Source organism: Sorex fumeus, unplaced genomic scaffold (assembly GCF_029834395.1).
Source record: "Sorex fumeus unplaced genomic scaffold, SorFum_2.1 ptg000122l, whole genome shotgun sequence".
Classification (NCBI taxonomy): Eukaryota; Metazoa; Chordata; class Mammalia; order Eulipotyphla; family Soricidae; genus Sorex; species Sorex fumeus.
The window spans coordinates 33,047,453-33,061,786 of record NW_026606179.1 but is presented as its reverse complement, the minus strand read 5'-3'; positions in this window follow the sequence as shown (position 1 = coordinate 33,061,786).

The following is a 14,334-nucleotide window of genomic DNA, read 5'->3' as shown; positions in this document are numbered from 1 at the left end:
TGCTCCTGGCATGTCACTTGGGGAATCTCTCCAAGAAATGCTTAGGGGACCATGTTATACTTGGGATCAAACCAGAGGCTCCTGCATGCAGAGCTCCAGTACTCTGAGCTACCTTCCCAGCCCCAGAGATTTCTTTTCTAAGGAGCTAGAAGAAAACTTCTTTTTAAAAATAAATTAGTGTTGAGTTTTTGTTTGTTTATTTGTTTGGGGGGAGCCACACTGCAGTGGTACTCTGGGCTTACTCCAGGCTCCACACTTAGGAATTACTCCTGGAAGTGCTCAGGGGACCATATGGGGTGCCAGGGATTGAACTGGGCTGGCCATATGCAAGACAAATGCCCTACCTGCTACTATTACTCCGGCACTAGTTTAAGGTTTTATATAGGAGGGGAGGAGTGAACTTAATAATAAGAAGTGAATATCAGGGCAAGGGGATGCAGATGGATCCCTAAGTGTTGCTGAGTGATGAATCACTTAATCCAGAGCAGAGCTCTAAGTCGGGGATTCCCCAAGAGTGCTGGCAGAACCATTAAGTTGGTGTGATGACTCAATCCCATGTCCAGTGGGCAGATGCCGATTCCATTAGAAAAGAGGTGGGAGGGAGGATGCCTTTAAGGTTCTGGGCATGGATCAAGCAATGAGAGAGACAGGAGGAAGGAAAGAGAGTTTGAATCACAGCCAGAATGTGAAGTCCGTGCCCGACACAAGCACTGGAGGCTGAGCATCTGAAAGAACCCTACTCATGTACCAGAGCCAGAAGGCAGCCTTCACGCCTCATCACCAAGGACCTGTCACACCTGGACTGGGTGACCTCCTGAGCCCCGTGAATCCAGTTGCCCCACACTGAAAGGTAGAAGACTCTTGACCAAGTTCCTCTGTTATCCAGTCAGTCATTGCCCTGGCAGAGCAGTGCCTGAGTCTAGCTCACAGGATGAGCTTTCTGGTGCAAGGGGTTTCTGCTTCCACAAGGAACAAGAGTCTTGAGCTCCAGAAGGGGTTCAATATGGGGGTACAGTCGGTGATGCAGAGAACTCCACAAAGGACTCTCCAAAGCATCTGGGACCTCCCTGGCCCTGGAGATACGCACATGGCACCTGCCAGATCTTGGGTTCAGACTCGGGACAGGCAGGCATGGAGGATGAAGTTTCCAACTACCATGGCCAAGCTCCCCACGGTGGCGGGGAGGGGAACCACAGGTCTGCCTCAATCCTCAGGAGGCTCGATTTCTTTCTACCTTATACCCCTATTCCTGAAGGGTGTAGGTGATGGTGTAGATCCTAAGAGTAGACATCAGTACCCGAAGGTCACAACCCCCATACCTGTCCTCCACTCCTAAAAGGTCTTCAATTTATTTGTCTGTGTTTTTTTTTTCGGGGGTGGTGCTCAGAGCTTGCACTTGGTTCTGTGCTCAGGTGTCACTCCCGGTGGAGCTCAGGGGACAATCTGCGGTGCCAGGGATTGAATCCAGGTGTGCAAGGCAAGTCTTCTACCTGCTATGCTATCACTTGCCGCAAGATCTTCAGTTTAGGCAGATGCTAAGAATGATATAGATTTAGAAGCTGCCGTTGGTAGCTTTCATACCCAGGAGGTTCTCATCTCAACACACAATGTGAAATTTGGGGGCACTGGAGAGATTTATAGCAGGTAGGGCACTTGCCTTGAATGCAACCAACTGGGGTTTAATCCCTAGCATCTTACTCGGTCCCCTGAGCACTGCCAGTAGTAAAGCCCTGAGCACAGTGCCAGAAGTAACTCCTGAGCACTTCTAGGTGTGGTCCCAAAACAAACAAACAAAAAAGTGAATTTTGGGGGCCAAAGAGATAATCCAACCAGTAGGATACTTGCTTTGTACGTGGATAATTCTCGCTCAATCCCCAGTACCACACATAGTCCCTGTCAGGAATGATCCCTGAGTGCAGAGCCAGAAGTAAGTCCTGAGAAGCAGCTGGGTGTGGTCCAAAGTCACAAAAATCAAATCACAAATCATCCTGTTATTCGTCGATTGCCTCGAGCAGGCCCCAGTAACGTCTCCTTCATCCTAGCCCTGAGATTATATTCAAGGCTCTTTAGGAGAACAAGACCCATCATTGTTACTGGTATTTGGCATATTGGGTACGCCACAGGGAGTTTGCTAGATTCTGACATGTGGGCAGGCTACATACGGTAGCCTGCCAGTTTGTCCAAAGTAGGAATGAGATAATAAGATGTCATAATAAGATGTCACGCAGTCGCAAATGTGGCCACGCGGTTCCGGGAGCTGGTTTTTATAGTCTCTGAGTCTTGGCCGTTGATGGGATTACACGACGTCAGGGGGCCAGTTGGTGGGTGTGACCCCCGCCTACTGGAATTTGGAGGGGTCCAAAGTAAAAATCAAAAAGGGAATATTGTATAATGATCAAGTCGCTGGACTTATTGCAACCCTCACCTTGTGGCAAATGTAGATGTCAAATCATTAAGTCATGGACCTGAAAGAATACAGCGTGAGGTCAGTTATACCTCAGGCTCTGTGTCTAGGAGGAACCCTTTCTTAACAACTGGGGTGGGGGGAAGTCTTGCAATTAAATATTAAGTGAAAAAAGAGCAAGATCTGTGTCCCATGGTTTTTTTCTAGCTTTATTGAGGTATAATTAACAAATTAACCTGTACACATAGAATTATATTACAACGTGAGGTGCATGCTCTAGTGTGTAGATGTGATGGCTTGATGTTTGTACACATTGTGAAATTATTACCACCACAATAAAGTTAACTGGATATTCCTGTCTTTGCACATCAGTTTGAAATAAATTAAAAGGCTCGGGTGGACTGTTGGTGAGAATGTCGTCTGGTTCAGCCTCTATGAAAAGCAATGTGGAAGATTCCTTTAAAAGATAGAAATAGAATTCCATATGGCCTAGCAATACCGCTTCTTGACATTTGTCCCACAAACACAAAAATGTTAATTTGAAAGGATGGATGCACACCTATGTGCATCATCATACTTAGTACAATAGCCAAGACATGGAAACAACCCAATGCCCAACTATGGATGAATAGATCAAGAGGTTGTGGTATACAAAAAGAAAACATCCAACCCCATCAAAAAATGGGGCGATGAAATGAACAGAAATTTTCTCAAAGAAGAAATCTGAATGGAAAAAAGGCACATGAGAAAATGCTCTACAACATTAATCATCAGGGAGATGCAGATCAAAACAACATGAGATATCACCTCACACCACAGAGACTGGCCCACATACAAAAGAACAAAAGCAACTGGTGTTGGTGTGGATGTGGCGAGAAAGGGAGTCTCGTTCACTGCTGGTGGGAATGCCAACTGGTTCGGCCCTTTAGGAAAACGGTATGAACGATTCTCAAAAAATTAGAAATTGAGCTCCCATTTGACTCAGCAATACCACTCCTGGAAATAAATCCCAGAGAGGCAAAAAAGTATAGTAGAAGTGACATCTGCACTTGTTTGTTCATTGCAGCACTCCTTACAATAGCCAGAATCTGTAAAAAAAAAACCTGAGTGCCTGAAAACAGATGACTGGTTAAAGAAACTTTGGTAAATCTACACAATGGAGTACTATGTAGCTGTTAGAAAAGATGAAGTCATGAAATTTACAGGCAAGTGGTACTACATGGAAAGTATCATGGAACCAAACCCACTTCCAGTAGTTCCAAAAGTGGGCACATGTCTCGAGCCCACCTAATTCTACCCAGCTCCATGGATGGGTTTGTGAGTAGATTCCCTTCAGTGACTTCTTCTGGAACCACTGGGACAATGGGAAAATTATGAGATTATGTTCAAGTCTATTGGAGAGTCATTTTATTCTCTTAAGAAAAAAGACTTGCTGAAACTGAAGCTGTAAATGAAGAAAACAAAGCAGAAGTAAAGAGCCTTAGGGAGACAGAAAAATAGCACAGTGCACCTGGATTTAGCCATACCTGGAACCCATATTCTGCCATTATAAAATAAACGAATGTATGCACTTCACAATTGTAAGTCAGTTGGAGTTGTAAATTTGCCGTGGGAATAAAGTAAGATCTGATTGGCTGAGTAGGGGAAAAATATAAGCAGCAAGTTTTCATCATCCCTCTTACACCTTCTGGATGTAACTCAGTGAGTTCCTCCAGCAGCAGAACATGAACAGATTCCTTCAAGGTCCCAGATCTGTGCATTCCTACAGCGACACACGAAAACAAAATGCATGGGGAAGGCTGGAAAGATCATACAGTGGTTGGGGTGTCTATCTCCCCTCTGGTCCCCTGAGCCCTGCAGGAGTGATCCCGAGCACTGAGCCAGGAAGAAGCCTTGAGCATAGCTGAGTAAAGGTCAGAAGATCAAAACAAAACAAAAAGTGCAAGGGGTCAGAGGAAGGCCGCTTGGGAAGGAGCTCAGAGTTAGAGGCTGAGAGTGAGCTCTGTAGATCCACCTAATCACGGTGGCCCCTCAGTGACCAGCAATTTAGAATCAAAGCGACAGCCTCCTGGCCCGAGCACACCAGCGCTAGGCCCACAATACGCTTTAAAATTCTTGGAACTGGGCTGTGTCCCCTAAGAACTCAAATGCACCACCTGTCCCAGCAGCCTCCACACTCCCTGTAAGGCTGGATGTGTCGCCCCCGCCCCCACAAGCGGGGCTTACACACCCTGACTCTGCCTGCCCCCACCTGGCCTCACTCCGCTCGTCCTCCCACTGGATGAAGTGCTCTTTCTAACAGAGAGGGCCGCCTGCCTTGCTCTGCAAAGGAAACGGGAAGCTCTATTGGCAGCCCCACAAAGACTCTTAGCTTTCTGGTTCTGCTCTCTGGAGTTCCCTTCCTGGTCCCTGGGCCCTTAGGCTGGTGATTAGATTCCAGCATCTCCAGTGTTTACTAAGTGACTGGGGCAGCCCAATCTGGGTGAGCACTGAAGCAAACTGTTCTGCTTTGCTCATTCTCATGGTGGCCATTGCCCTGAGCTCACAAGGACCTCTCAGCTTGCCCAAGTCACTGCCTTTGGCTCTTCCTGGCCTTTCAAAAGTACAAGTCAGGGTGTCACCTGTCCCCCGCCCCCAAAACACACAGAGCTATTAAACAGCTGGGACAAGCCTTGGCGCTGAGGCTGGCCTCCATTCTGAATGGTGAGTGTCCAGCCAAATCCTTTAGAAATATTTGTCTCTCACCCCTGAGAGCACTCAGCGATTACCTTAACACTGAGATTGGTGGCTCCCATAAAGCTCATAGATCCCCATAGATCTCCTATGGAGATCTGGCTGCCTTACATTTATTTTGGATGTTTTCTTAGAAAGTAATGTAAGAGAGGGAGACAATGAGTCAGGAAGTGCTACTGAACAGTGCCAGTGGCACGTTTGGGTTCTTAAGGGTCAGACCCCAGTTCCAAGAATTTTAAAGGATCTCGTGGGCCCAACGAAGCACTGACATGACTGGCTTAGGTGAGCAGACTGAGGCTGGTGACCCGGCTGTAAAGAGTTGGATTTCATTCAAAGTTGCTGGTAATTGAGGGGCCACTGTGGCTAGGTTAAGCTGCAGTTTTCACGCAGTCTCCTAAGCAGAACACAGAGGAGCGAGCCTCAGTTTCCTTCCTTCTTGAGAGCCCCTGAGAAGTGCCTGGGAGACTGGAGCCTTAGCTCCCTAGCTTCTGTCCTGCTCTGTACTCAAGCAGATGGCAACAGAAGGTCGCACCAGCAGGAAGCTCCTGGTGTGCACTGAACAATTTGCTGTGGAAGTGGGTAGGTGCTGGTTGAGTTGGCTACAACGCTAAAAACCAGATTTCTCTGGACGGATTGTTTGGGTGAGATTTCCCTGATTCAGGGGTTCCTGGCTTGCCTGCTTATACACAGAGATTTCAGGATTTTCCTGGCCAAAAAAATGAATGTGGAATGCGGGGAAACTTCAACATTCTAAAAAAAAAAATTGGCTCCACAGAGATGCCATCGACTCATTGCCTGCTTCCTGCTAATCTAACCATTTTCAAATTCCCCTTCGCAATTACTGCAATCAAGTTATTATCAATCATGCTATCAATTGCTTGCTCCTCTCTATGCTGTAGGTTAAATATTCTCGTGTCGGTGGGATGCTGCATCCTAGATTTTCATTGAAATCTAATGACTTTCATCTTCAAAGAAAGCTTTTGGAGCCAGCGCTCCGTCCCCACCCCTGCTGGTTTAATTACAGCACTTCGTACATTTCGCATTTTGAAGATAAACATGCTGCTCAGTATGTATCCCAGGGAGATGCCGTTCAACGCGTAATGATGCCAAAGTGCCCAATCCAGCAAGACGGTGGCACCCAGACTGAAGGAACTCGTGTCTGGCTTCCACTGGGCTTGCCCAGCTCTTGCATCTGCTGGCCCGTGCTACAGAGAGAGAGAGAGAGAGAGAGAGAGAGAGAGAGAGAGAGAGAGAACCCCCATCGCCACCCCCATACTTTGGGAATACCACGGGGTCCTAAATAGGCGTTTCTGAATATGAACACGAAAGCTTATCAAGGCATTTGTGTATGTTTAGTGCCTCTGTGGGTTCCCCTGCCCTGGGTGTCTAAGTACCTGCAGGGTGTGTGGAATATGCCATGCCTTGGGGCACAGCATGAACCTGGTGGGGACCCTTCAGAGCACCCACCTGCACCCAATTCACAGTCCAGAAGGAGAGTAAGGCCTTGAAGGAGCAAATTCATATATCAGACAGTCACAAACTCAGATCCGAACCAGGAAAGGGCAAAAGTGAAGCTGGTGGTGGAGAAATACAGGAGGAACTGCAGAGGGGGGCAGCCCAGTGGGAGGAGGGGCGGGAGCAGCTGTGTGTAGTGGAATCTCCCGAAAGGCAAGTGCTCTGACAAGGTATTCAAGAGACTTCAGGAATAGGACAGAGAGGAAGGGCAGTGGGGGAGATGGTGTCCTGCAGCCCACAGCAAGGAAAGTGGGGGAGGGTGGGGGACGGGAGGGATTACAGAGTCACAGGTCACAGCAGGCTTCCAAGAAGTCTCTGTGGGGATATTCCTGAGAATGCAGCCAAGCAGAGCTGCGGGCAGAAGCAGTCGCTGGAGGAGAGCACTCAACGTGAATGGGCCAGGGAGTCCCTAAGGAAGAGGGCTAGTTAGAAGCTGCCAGGTGACTCTGCTCCCTGAGCAGATTCCTAGAAATAAAACTGAACCTCCACCTCCAAGGCCACACGGGGCATCCAGTGGCCACACAGACTCATTTCTCCAGGCAGAGGAGAGAGCAACTTCCCCAGGGGCCAGCTGTCTCTATGATCACACATTTCTGCTGGGATGGTTGTACATGTTCTCTCACAGTTTCTAGTATCCGAGGGTTCCCTCTGGTACTAGGAATGAACCTCCAAATTGGGTCACTTCATCTGCTGGGAGCCCTCTCCCAACCCTCCCTCTGGCTGGTCTCTTGGAAAGGCTGCATATACCTTTGGCAATCAGCACCCTCATTGCCAGCAGAGTCCAAAGTAGGAAGAATAGGATGAGCAAAATAACCCCTTGGTGGATCATTGGGAGCGAAGGTAAGTAGAATCACACCTTCTTCCATTCTTGGTTCCTGAGTCCATTGAGAAATGGACTAGTTTAAAACATGGTCCACATTCTGAAAGATAGCCCCTGCTCCGAGCTTCCCAATTAATTTTATTATTTTGGTTTTGGGGACCACACCTGGCAATGCTCAGGGGTTATTCTTGGCCCTGCACTCAGATGTCACTCCTAACAGTGCTCAGGGGGCCATATGGGATGCCAGGAATTGAACCCAGGTTGACTGTGTGCAAGGCAAATGCCCTACCTGCTGTACTATCACTCCAGCCCCCATCCAGTTGATTTTTGAAGGCTGAACATGCTTTAAGGCAAATGTGGTAGATGATATAACCAGCAGATTCCATGGTTGTACATCATACCTGTGCACTAGAAAATGGGTCCCCTGGACAGACACTATTTTCTATAAGACTCCATGTCTCAGGATCAGGCATTTCTTAATTCTTGGGAGAGTTGTGTTGACTCTGGCAGGTTCTGCTGGCAGAAAAGGCAGATTCATACCTGAAATAGGCAACTATCCCTATAAGGTTGAACCACTGGTCCTTCCCAAACAAAAAAGACACAATGTAGTCAACTTGTTACCACATGGTCCAGTGGTCCCTTTGGGGCAAATAGTGTCATATTAAGTGACTCGCTGATCTTCTAGGATGCTGGCAAATTAGATATTAAGTATAACAGTAGTAGTAGTAAATAAAGTGGCTCTTGTAAGCAGCACCCATAATATTTCCCTCTGCCATTGTGGCTGTTCTAATCATTGTCCATTGTATCTGGTCTAGGATGGTCAATGTTGGGATGGGGAGGGGGGAGTGTTGGAATAACCTGGCTAAGTCTTTTTAACTAGTTACTCAGAACCTCTTATGTGCTGAATAGTTTCTGTTAGCTATTCATATGCAATGCAAAATATCTTACAAATCCATGAATATTCTTCTATGCACCCCATGTCTCTAACCACTCCTCCTTAATTCTAATCCTCCTGTCTATCCTTGTAGGACCCAATCAGTCAGCCAGGCCATTGGCTTCTGGAAATTTCTAGATATTCCCAAATCTAGCCACTTCTTCCTTTAGTAGATAATTTTGCTGGACATTAAATTCTAGTTTGCAAGAGTTCTTTTCCACCTATTTGATCATTTAACCATATAGTTGCTTCCCTCCAAAATATTGTTCTTCCTACCTAAATTGTTTCCAACAAAATATCTGCTTTGCTGATGACATCTTTCTAATAACACCAAACATTAGCTAAGTGGCACAAATGCTGGCACATTAATAACACCAAACATTAGCCAAGCGGCACAAAAACTTCAACCATGAGTGTGGAAAGATCGGACTACAGCTGAATCTCATGATGACAATGTTTATGTGAAACGGTCTCGTTCCTGGTGTTCCATTCACTCTCAATGGAATGAACATCTCCGGATGCAACAATTAATGTGTACTTAGGTCGAGAAGTCAACATGACGAATGACCTGGCACCTGAGTTGAGCAGGAGGAAGAGAGCAACTTGGAACGCCTTTAATAGTGCCAAAGAAATAGCTAAGAGGACAAAGAACCTCCGACTCCAGGCACATCTCTTCGATTCCACTATTCTTCCTGCATTAACATATGCCTCAGAGAGGTGGGCCCTACGAAAACAGGATGAGAATGCTATTCGGGTCTCCCAAAGAGGAATTGAAAGACCTATGCTTAGAGTATCATGCTTCACTCAAATGAGAGAAAGAATCCAGAGTTCTGGCCTCCATTGACGGTCAGGAATCAGGGACACTGTCTCGTTTGCCAAGGCGTCAAAAATCAGATCAGCTGGACACATAATGAGATTTGGAGATGACCGCTGGACTAGAGCAGTTACTGACTGGATTCCACGGAACGTCAAAAGATTGTGTGGTCGCCCACCTACGAGATGGTCAGACTTCTTCATCAAGACCCTGAACGAGGGATGCAAGGATGGTTTAACATTCGGAAATCAATCAACATAATCCACCATATCAACAAAAGAAAAGATAAAAAGCATATGATCATATCAATAGATGCAGAGAAAGCATTTGATAAGATCCAGCACCCCTTTATGATGAAAACCCTAGCCAAAATGGGTATAGAGGGGACCTTCCTCAACATAATTAAAGCCATCTACCACAAGCCTACAGCAAGCATCATCCTCAATGGGGAAAAACTGAGAGCCTTCCCTCTAAGATCAGGGACGAGACAGGGATGCCCACTCTCTCCACTGCTGTTCAATATAGTACTGGAAGTACTTGCAATAGCGATTAGGCAGGAAAAAGATATTAAGGGCATTCAGGTAGGAAAGGAAGAAATCAAGCTCTCACTATTCGCAGATGATATGATACTCTACTTAGAGAACCCAAAAACTTCCACCAAAAAACTCCTAGAAACAATAGACTCGTATAGTAAAGTTGAAGGTTATAAAATCAATACCCAAAAGTCCATGGCTTTCCTATACGCAAACAGTGAGAGAGAAGAAAGCAACATGAAAAAAACAATCCCGTTCACAATTGTGCCCCAGAAAATCAAGTACCTAGGAATCAGCTTAACTAAGGAAGTAAAGGACCTGTACAAAGAAAACTACAAAACGCTACTTCAGGAAATAAAAGAGGACATGAGGAAATGGAAAGATATCCCCTGCTCATGGGTCGGGAGACTTAACATTGTCAAAATGGCAATACTACCGAAAGCATTGTATAAATTCAATGCAATCCCTATAAGGATACCCAGGACATTCTTCAAAGAAATGGAGCAAACACTCCTGAAATTTATATGGAACAATAAGCCCCCACGAATAGCTAAAGCAATTCTTGGGAAAAAGAAAATGGGAGGAATCAACCTCCCGAACTTCAAACTCTACTACAAAGCAGTAATAATTAAAACAGCATGGTACTGGAACAAAGGCAGAACTGCAGACCAATGGAACAGGGTTGAATACACTGACATCTCTCCTCAATCATATGCTCATCTAATCTTTGATAAAGGTGCAAGTAATGTGAAGTGGAGTAAGGAAAGCCTCTTTAATAAATTGTGTTGGCATCACTGGACGGCTACATGCAAAAAAATAGGCTCAGAACTCTGCCTAACACCATGTACAAAAGTAAGATCAAAATGGATTAAAGACCTCAACATCAGACCAGAAACCATAAGGTACATTGAAGATAAAGTTGGCAAAACCCTCCATGACATTGAAGCTAATGGTATCTTCAAAGATGCCACGCCACTGGCCGAGCAAGTGAAAACAGAGATAGATAAATGGGACTATCTTAAACTAAGAAGCTTCTGCACCTCCAAAGAAACAGTGACCAAAATACAAAGACAGTCTACAGAATGGGAAAGGATATTCACCGAATACACATCTGACAAGGGGTTGATATCCAGGATATACAAAATACTGGTTAAACTCCACAAGAAGAAAACATCCAACCCCATCCAAAAATGGGGCAATGAAATGAACAGAAACTTTCTCAAAGAAGAAATCCGAATGGCAAAAAAGCACATGAGAAAATGCTCTACATCATTAATCATCAGGGAGATGCAGATCAAAACCACAATGAGATACCATCTCACACCTCAGAGACTAGCCCACATTCAAAAGAACAAAAGCAACCGATGCTGGCGTGGATGTGGCGAGAAAGGGACACTCCTTCACTGTTGGTGGGAATGTCCACTGGTTCAGCCCTTCTGGAAAACCGTATGGACGATTCTCAAAAAATTAGAAATTGAGCTCCCATTTGACCCAGCAATACCACTCCTGGGAATATATCCCAGAGAGGCAAAAATGTATAGTCGAAGTGACATCTGCACTTGTTTGTTCATTGCAGCACTCTTTACAATAGCCAGAAACTGGAAGAAACCTGAGTGCCCAAGAACAGATGACTGGTTAAAGAAACTTTGGTACATCTACACAATGGAGTACTATGTAGCTCTTAGAAAAGATGAAGTCATGAAATTTACATACAAGTGGTACAATATGGAAAGTATCATGCTAAGCGAAATGAGTCAGAAAGAGAGGGATAGACATAGAAAGATTGCATTCATCTGGGGGATATAAAGTAACAAAGTATGAGATTAATACCCAAGAATAGCTGAGATCAGCACCAGGAGGATTACTCCATAACTTAGAGGCCAGCCGGGTATCCTAGAGGAAAGGGCAGTTCAGATAGAGAAGGGAGCACCAAATAAAGGATGTTTGGAGGATCCTCCCAGGAGGGGAGATGCATGTCGAAAGTAGACTATGGACTGAACATGTTTGCCACTCAATGCCTCTTTTGCAGACCACAACACCCAAAAGGAGAGAGAGAACACAGGGGATTGCCCTGCCACAGAGACAGGGGGGATGGGGGGATGGGGGTGGGAGGGATATTATCCATGGTGGTGGAAAATGGGCACTGGTGGAGGGATGGGTATCTGATCATTGTATAATTGAAACCAAAGCACAAAAAATTGTAAATCTACAACTTTAAAAAAAAATAAAATACAATAAAGGGGAAAAAAAAAAAGACCCTGAACGATCAATTTGAGACTCTTCGTGTTCCTAGAATGAGCAGACACCACTGGGATACACTAGCACGCGACAGGGATGAGTGGAGACATTACTGGTGCCCGCTTGAGCAAATCGATGAGTAACGGGATGTCAAGTGATAAAGTGAAAATATCTGCTGTCATCCTTAGCTTCATTTGTATAAAATGTGTCTTTGCACTCTGGTTACTTTGAGATTTTCTAAGTAACTTTGAGTAGTTTGGTTCTGATAACCCTTTAATGTAGTTTTCTTCTTGCTTCTCTCTCTCTCTCTCTCTCTCTCTCTCTCTCTCTCTCTCTCTCTCTCTCTCTCTTTCTCTCTGATTGTTTTAAAAATATTTTTGTAGTTTAGTTACATGGTTACAATAGTGTTCTCCTTTATGGTCTTCCTGGACATAGTTCCAGCTACTGAACCAGAGGCAGGAGCAGATTAGGCGCTTGCCTTGCAGAGGCCAACCTGGTTCGGTCCCTAGAACCCAAATATTGTCCCCTGATCATGGCCGGAGATGATCCCTGAGCATGGAGCCAAGAATAATTCCTGAGCGCTACTGTGACTCCAAAACAAAAACAAACAAAACCTCACAGTTTTCCATCGAGGTGCCCAAAACCTCTAACCACTATTTTTATGTCCCTTCTAGTCCTCCTCTTCCTCCTCTCTCTTTTTGCTTTTTCATTTCAGTTTTACAGTTTATTGGATAAGTAGAATCGTCTTTAAAAAAATCTTTTGAAAAATGTTTTAGTTGTTATTTCTTCAAAATGAGGTTTTTTTTCCCCTTTCCTGTCTTCTTTAAGGTCTCTGCATGTATCAGGTGATGTAAACTCATCCCAGAACTCCTGGATAACTTGCTCACTTTTGTTGTTACTTTCTGTCTGGATATCTGTTTGAATTATTGCTATGGCTATGCCTACAAGCTCACCAATCTTCTGATCAATCTCCCATTAATTCTTTCCAATGTATCCTTCATCTCACACATCAGATCTACGCATTTAATTTATCTAATTTATCTTTAAAAATACTTCTCCTATTTGGGATAGAGTGATAGCACAGCTGGTGGGACACTTGCCTTGCACACGGCCGACCCGGGTTCGATTCCCGGCATCCCAAATTGTACCCTCAGCACTGCCAGAAGTAATTCCTGAGTGCAGAGCCAGGAGTAACCCCTAAGCATAGCTGGGTGTGACCCAAAAAGCAAAAAAACAAACAAACAAAAAAAAAAACAAATAACAAAACAAAAGAAAACAAAGAAACTTCTCATATCACTACTTAGCATTTAAATATGTGGAATACAGTTACAATAACTACTCCAATGTCCATTCATTTTAACTTCTGTTCCTGTTCTAATCCTTTCCATTGAATTGACTTATCTCCTCGTTATCTCCTCACACATGCCTGCCCTGCCTCTCCTCATTATGGAAATTGATTTTACTCTTTTTTTCTTTGCCTGACCAGATCACAACAAAATAATTAAAATTTTCACTTTATTGTATGGTGGGTGTTTCATATTTCAAAAGTTAGTTTTAAACTTTGGGACATGCTTAAGTAACTGACAATTCTTTTGGGTCTTGCTTTTAAGACATGTTAAGTATGACAAGAGCAATGTTTACAGTAGAGTATCCCGTACAATTGAGACTTTCTGTGTATCCTATCCAGTGTCCTGTGAATATTGGCATTTTCTACTCTGCCTCCTGCGAGTGGATCTATTGCCAAGCCTGCAACAGAATGACAATGATTCCTTCAGATCCAACTGAAAGCTCATGGCCGATTCCTCACACACGCATGCTTCTGTTCTCTGCCCACAACTTGAGGGATCCTTCTCTAGATCTCTGGAGTCTTCCTTCTGCCATGCTTTGTCCTACAGATTCTACCAGCCCTTAATTCTGTTTGCTCAACTCAAGAGCCTTCCTAACTTCCTCTGGCTCTGGCATGGGTGGCGTGGAAACTGAGGCAATCACAATCTTATCCGGTCCTCATTTCCTTGCCTGAAGTCTGGTGTCTTATGCATCATGAGATCGTGTATTTTGTCCATGTTGGGTTATTTTAGGCACAAGAACAAATCTTAGTCTTGCAGCTGCCGCTTGGCCGGAAGCAGGGCTACTTCAGCCCTCTGCCTTGCACATGCCCGTCCCAACTGTACACACTCATAGGAGCCCGCCATGCTGCCTGGAGGGACACTGAGCTCAGTTATTTGTTTTCAAACCTCCCCCCAGGTCAAGCTCCAGAGCTGCCCTTTTGGCCTCGCAGGTCTTTGTGAGAATTTTGGGCCCTCTCTTTGGACACTCCAGAAGCCCACCATCCCACCAGCTGCT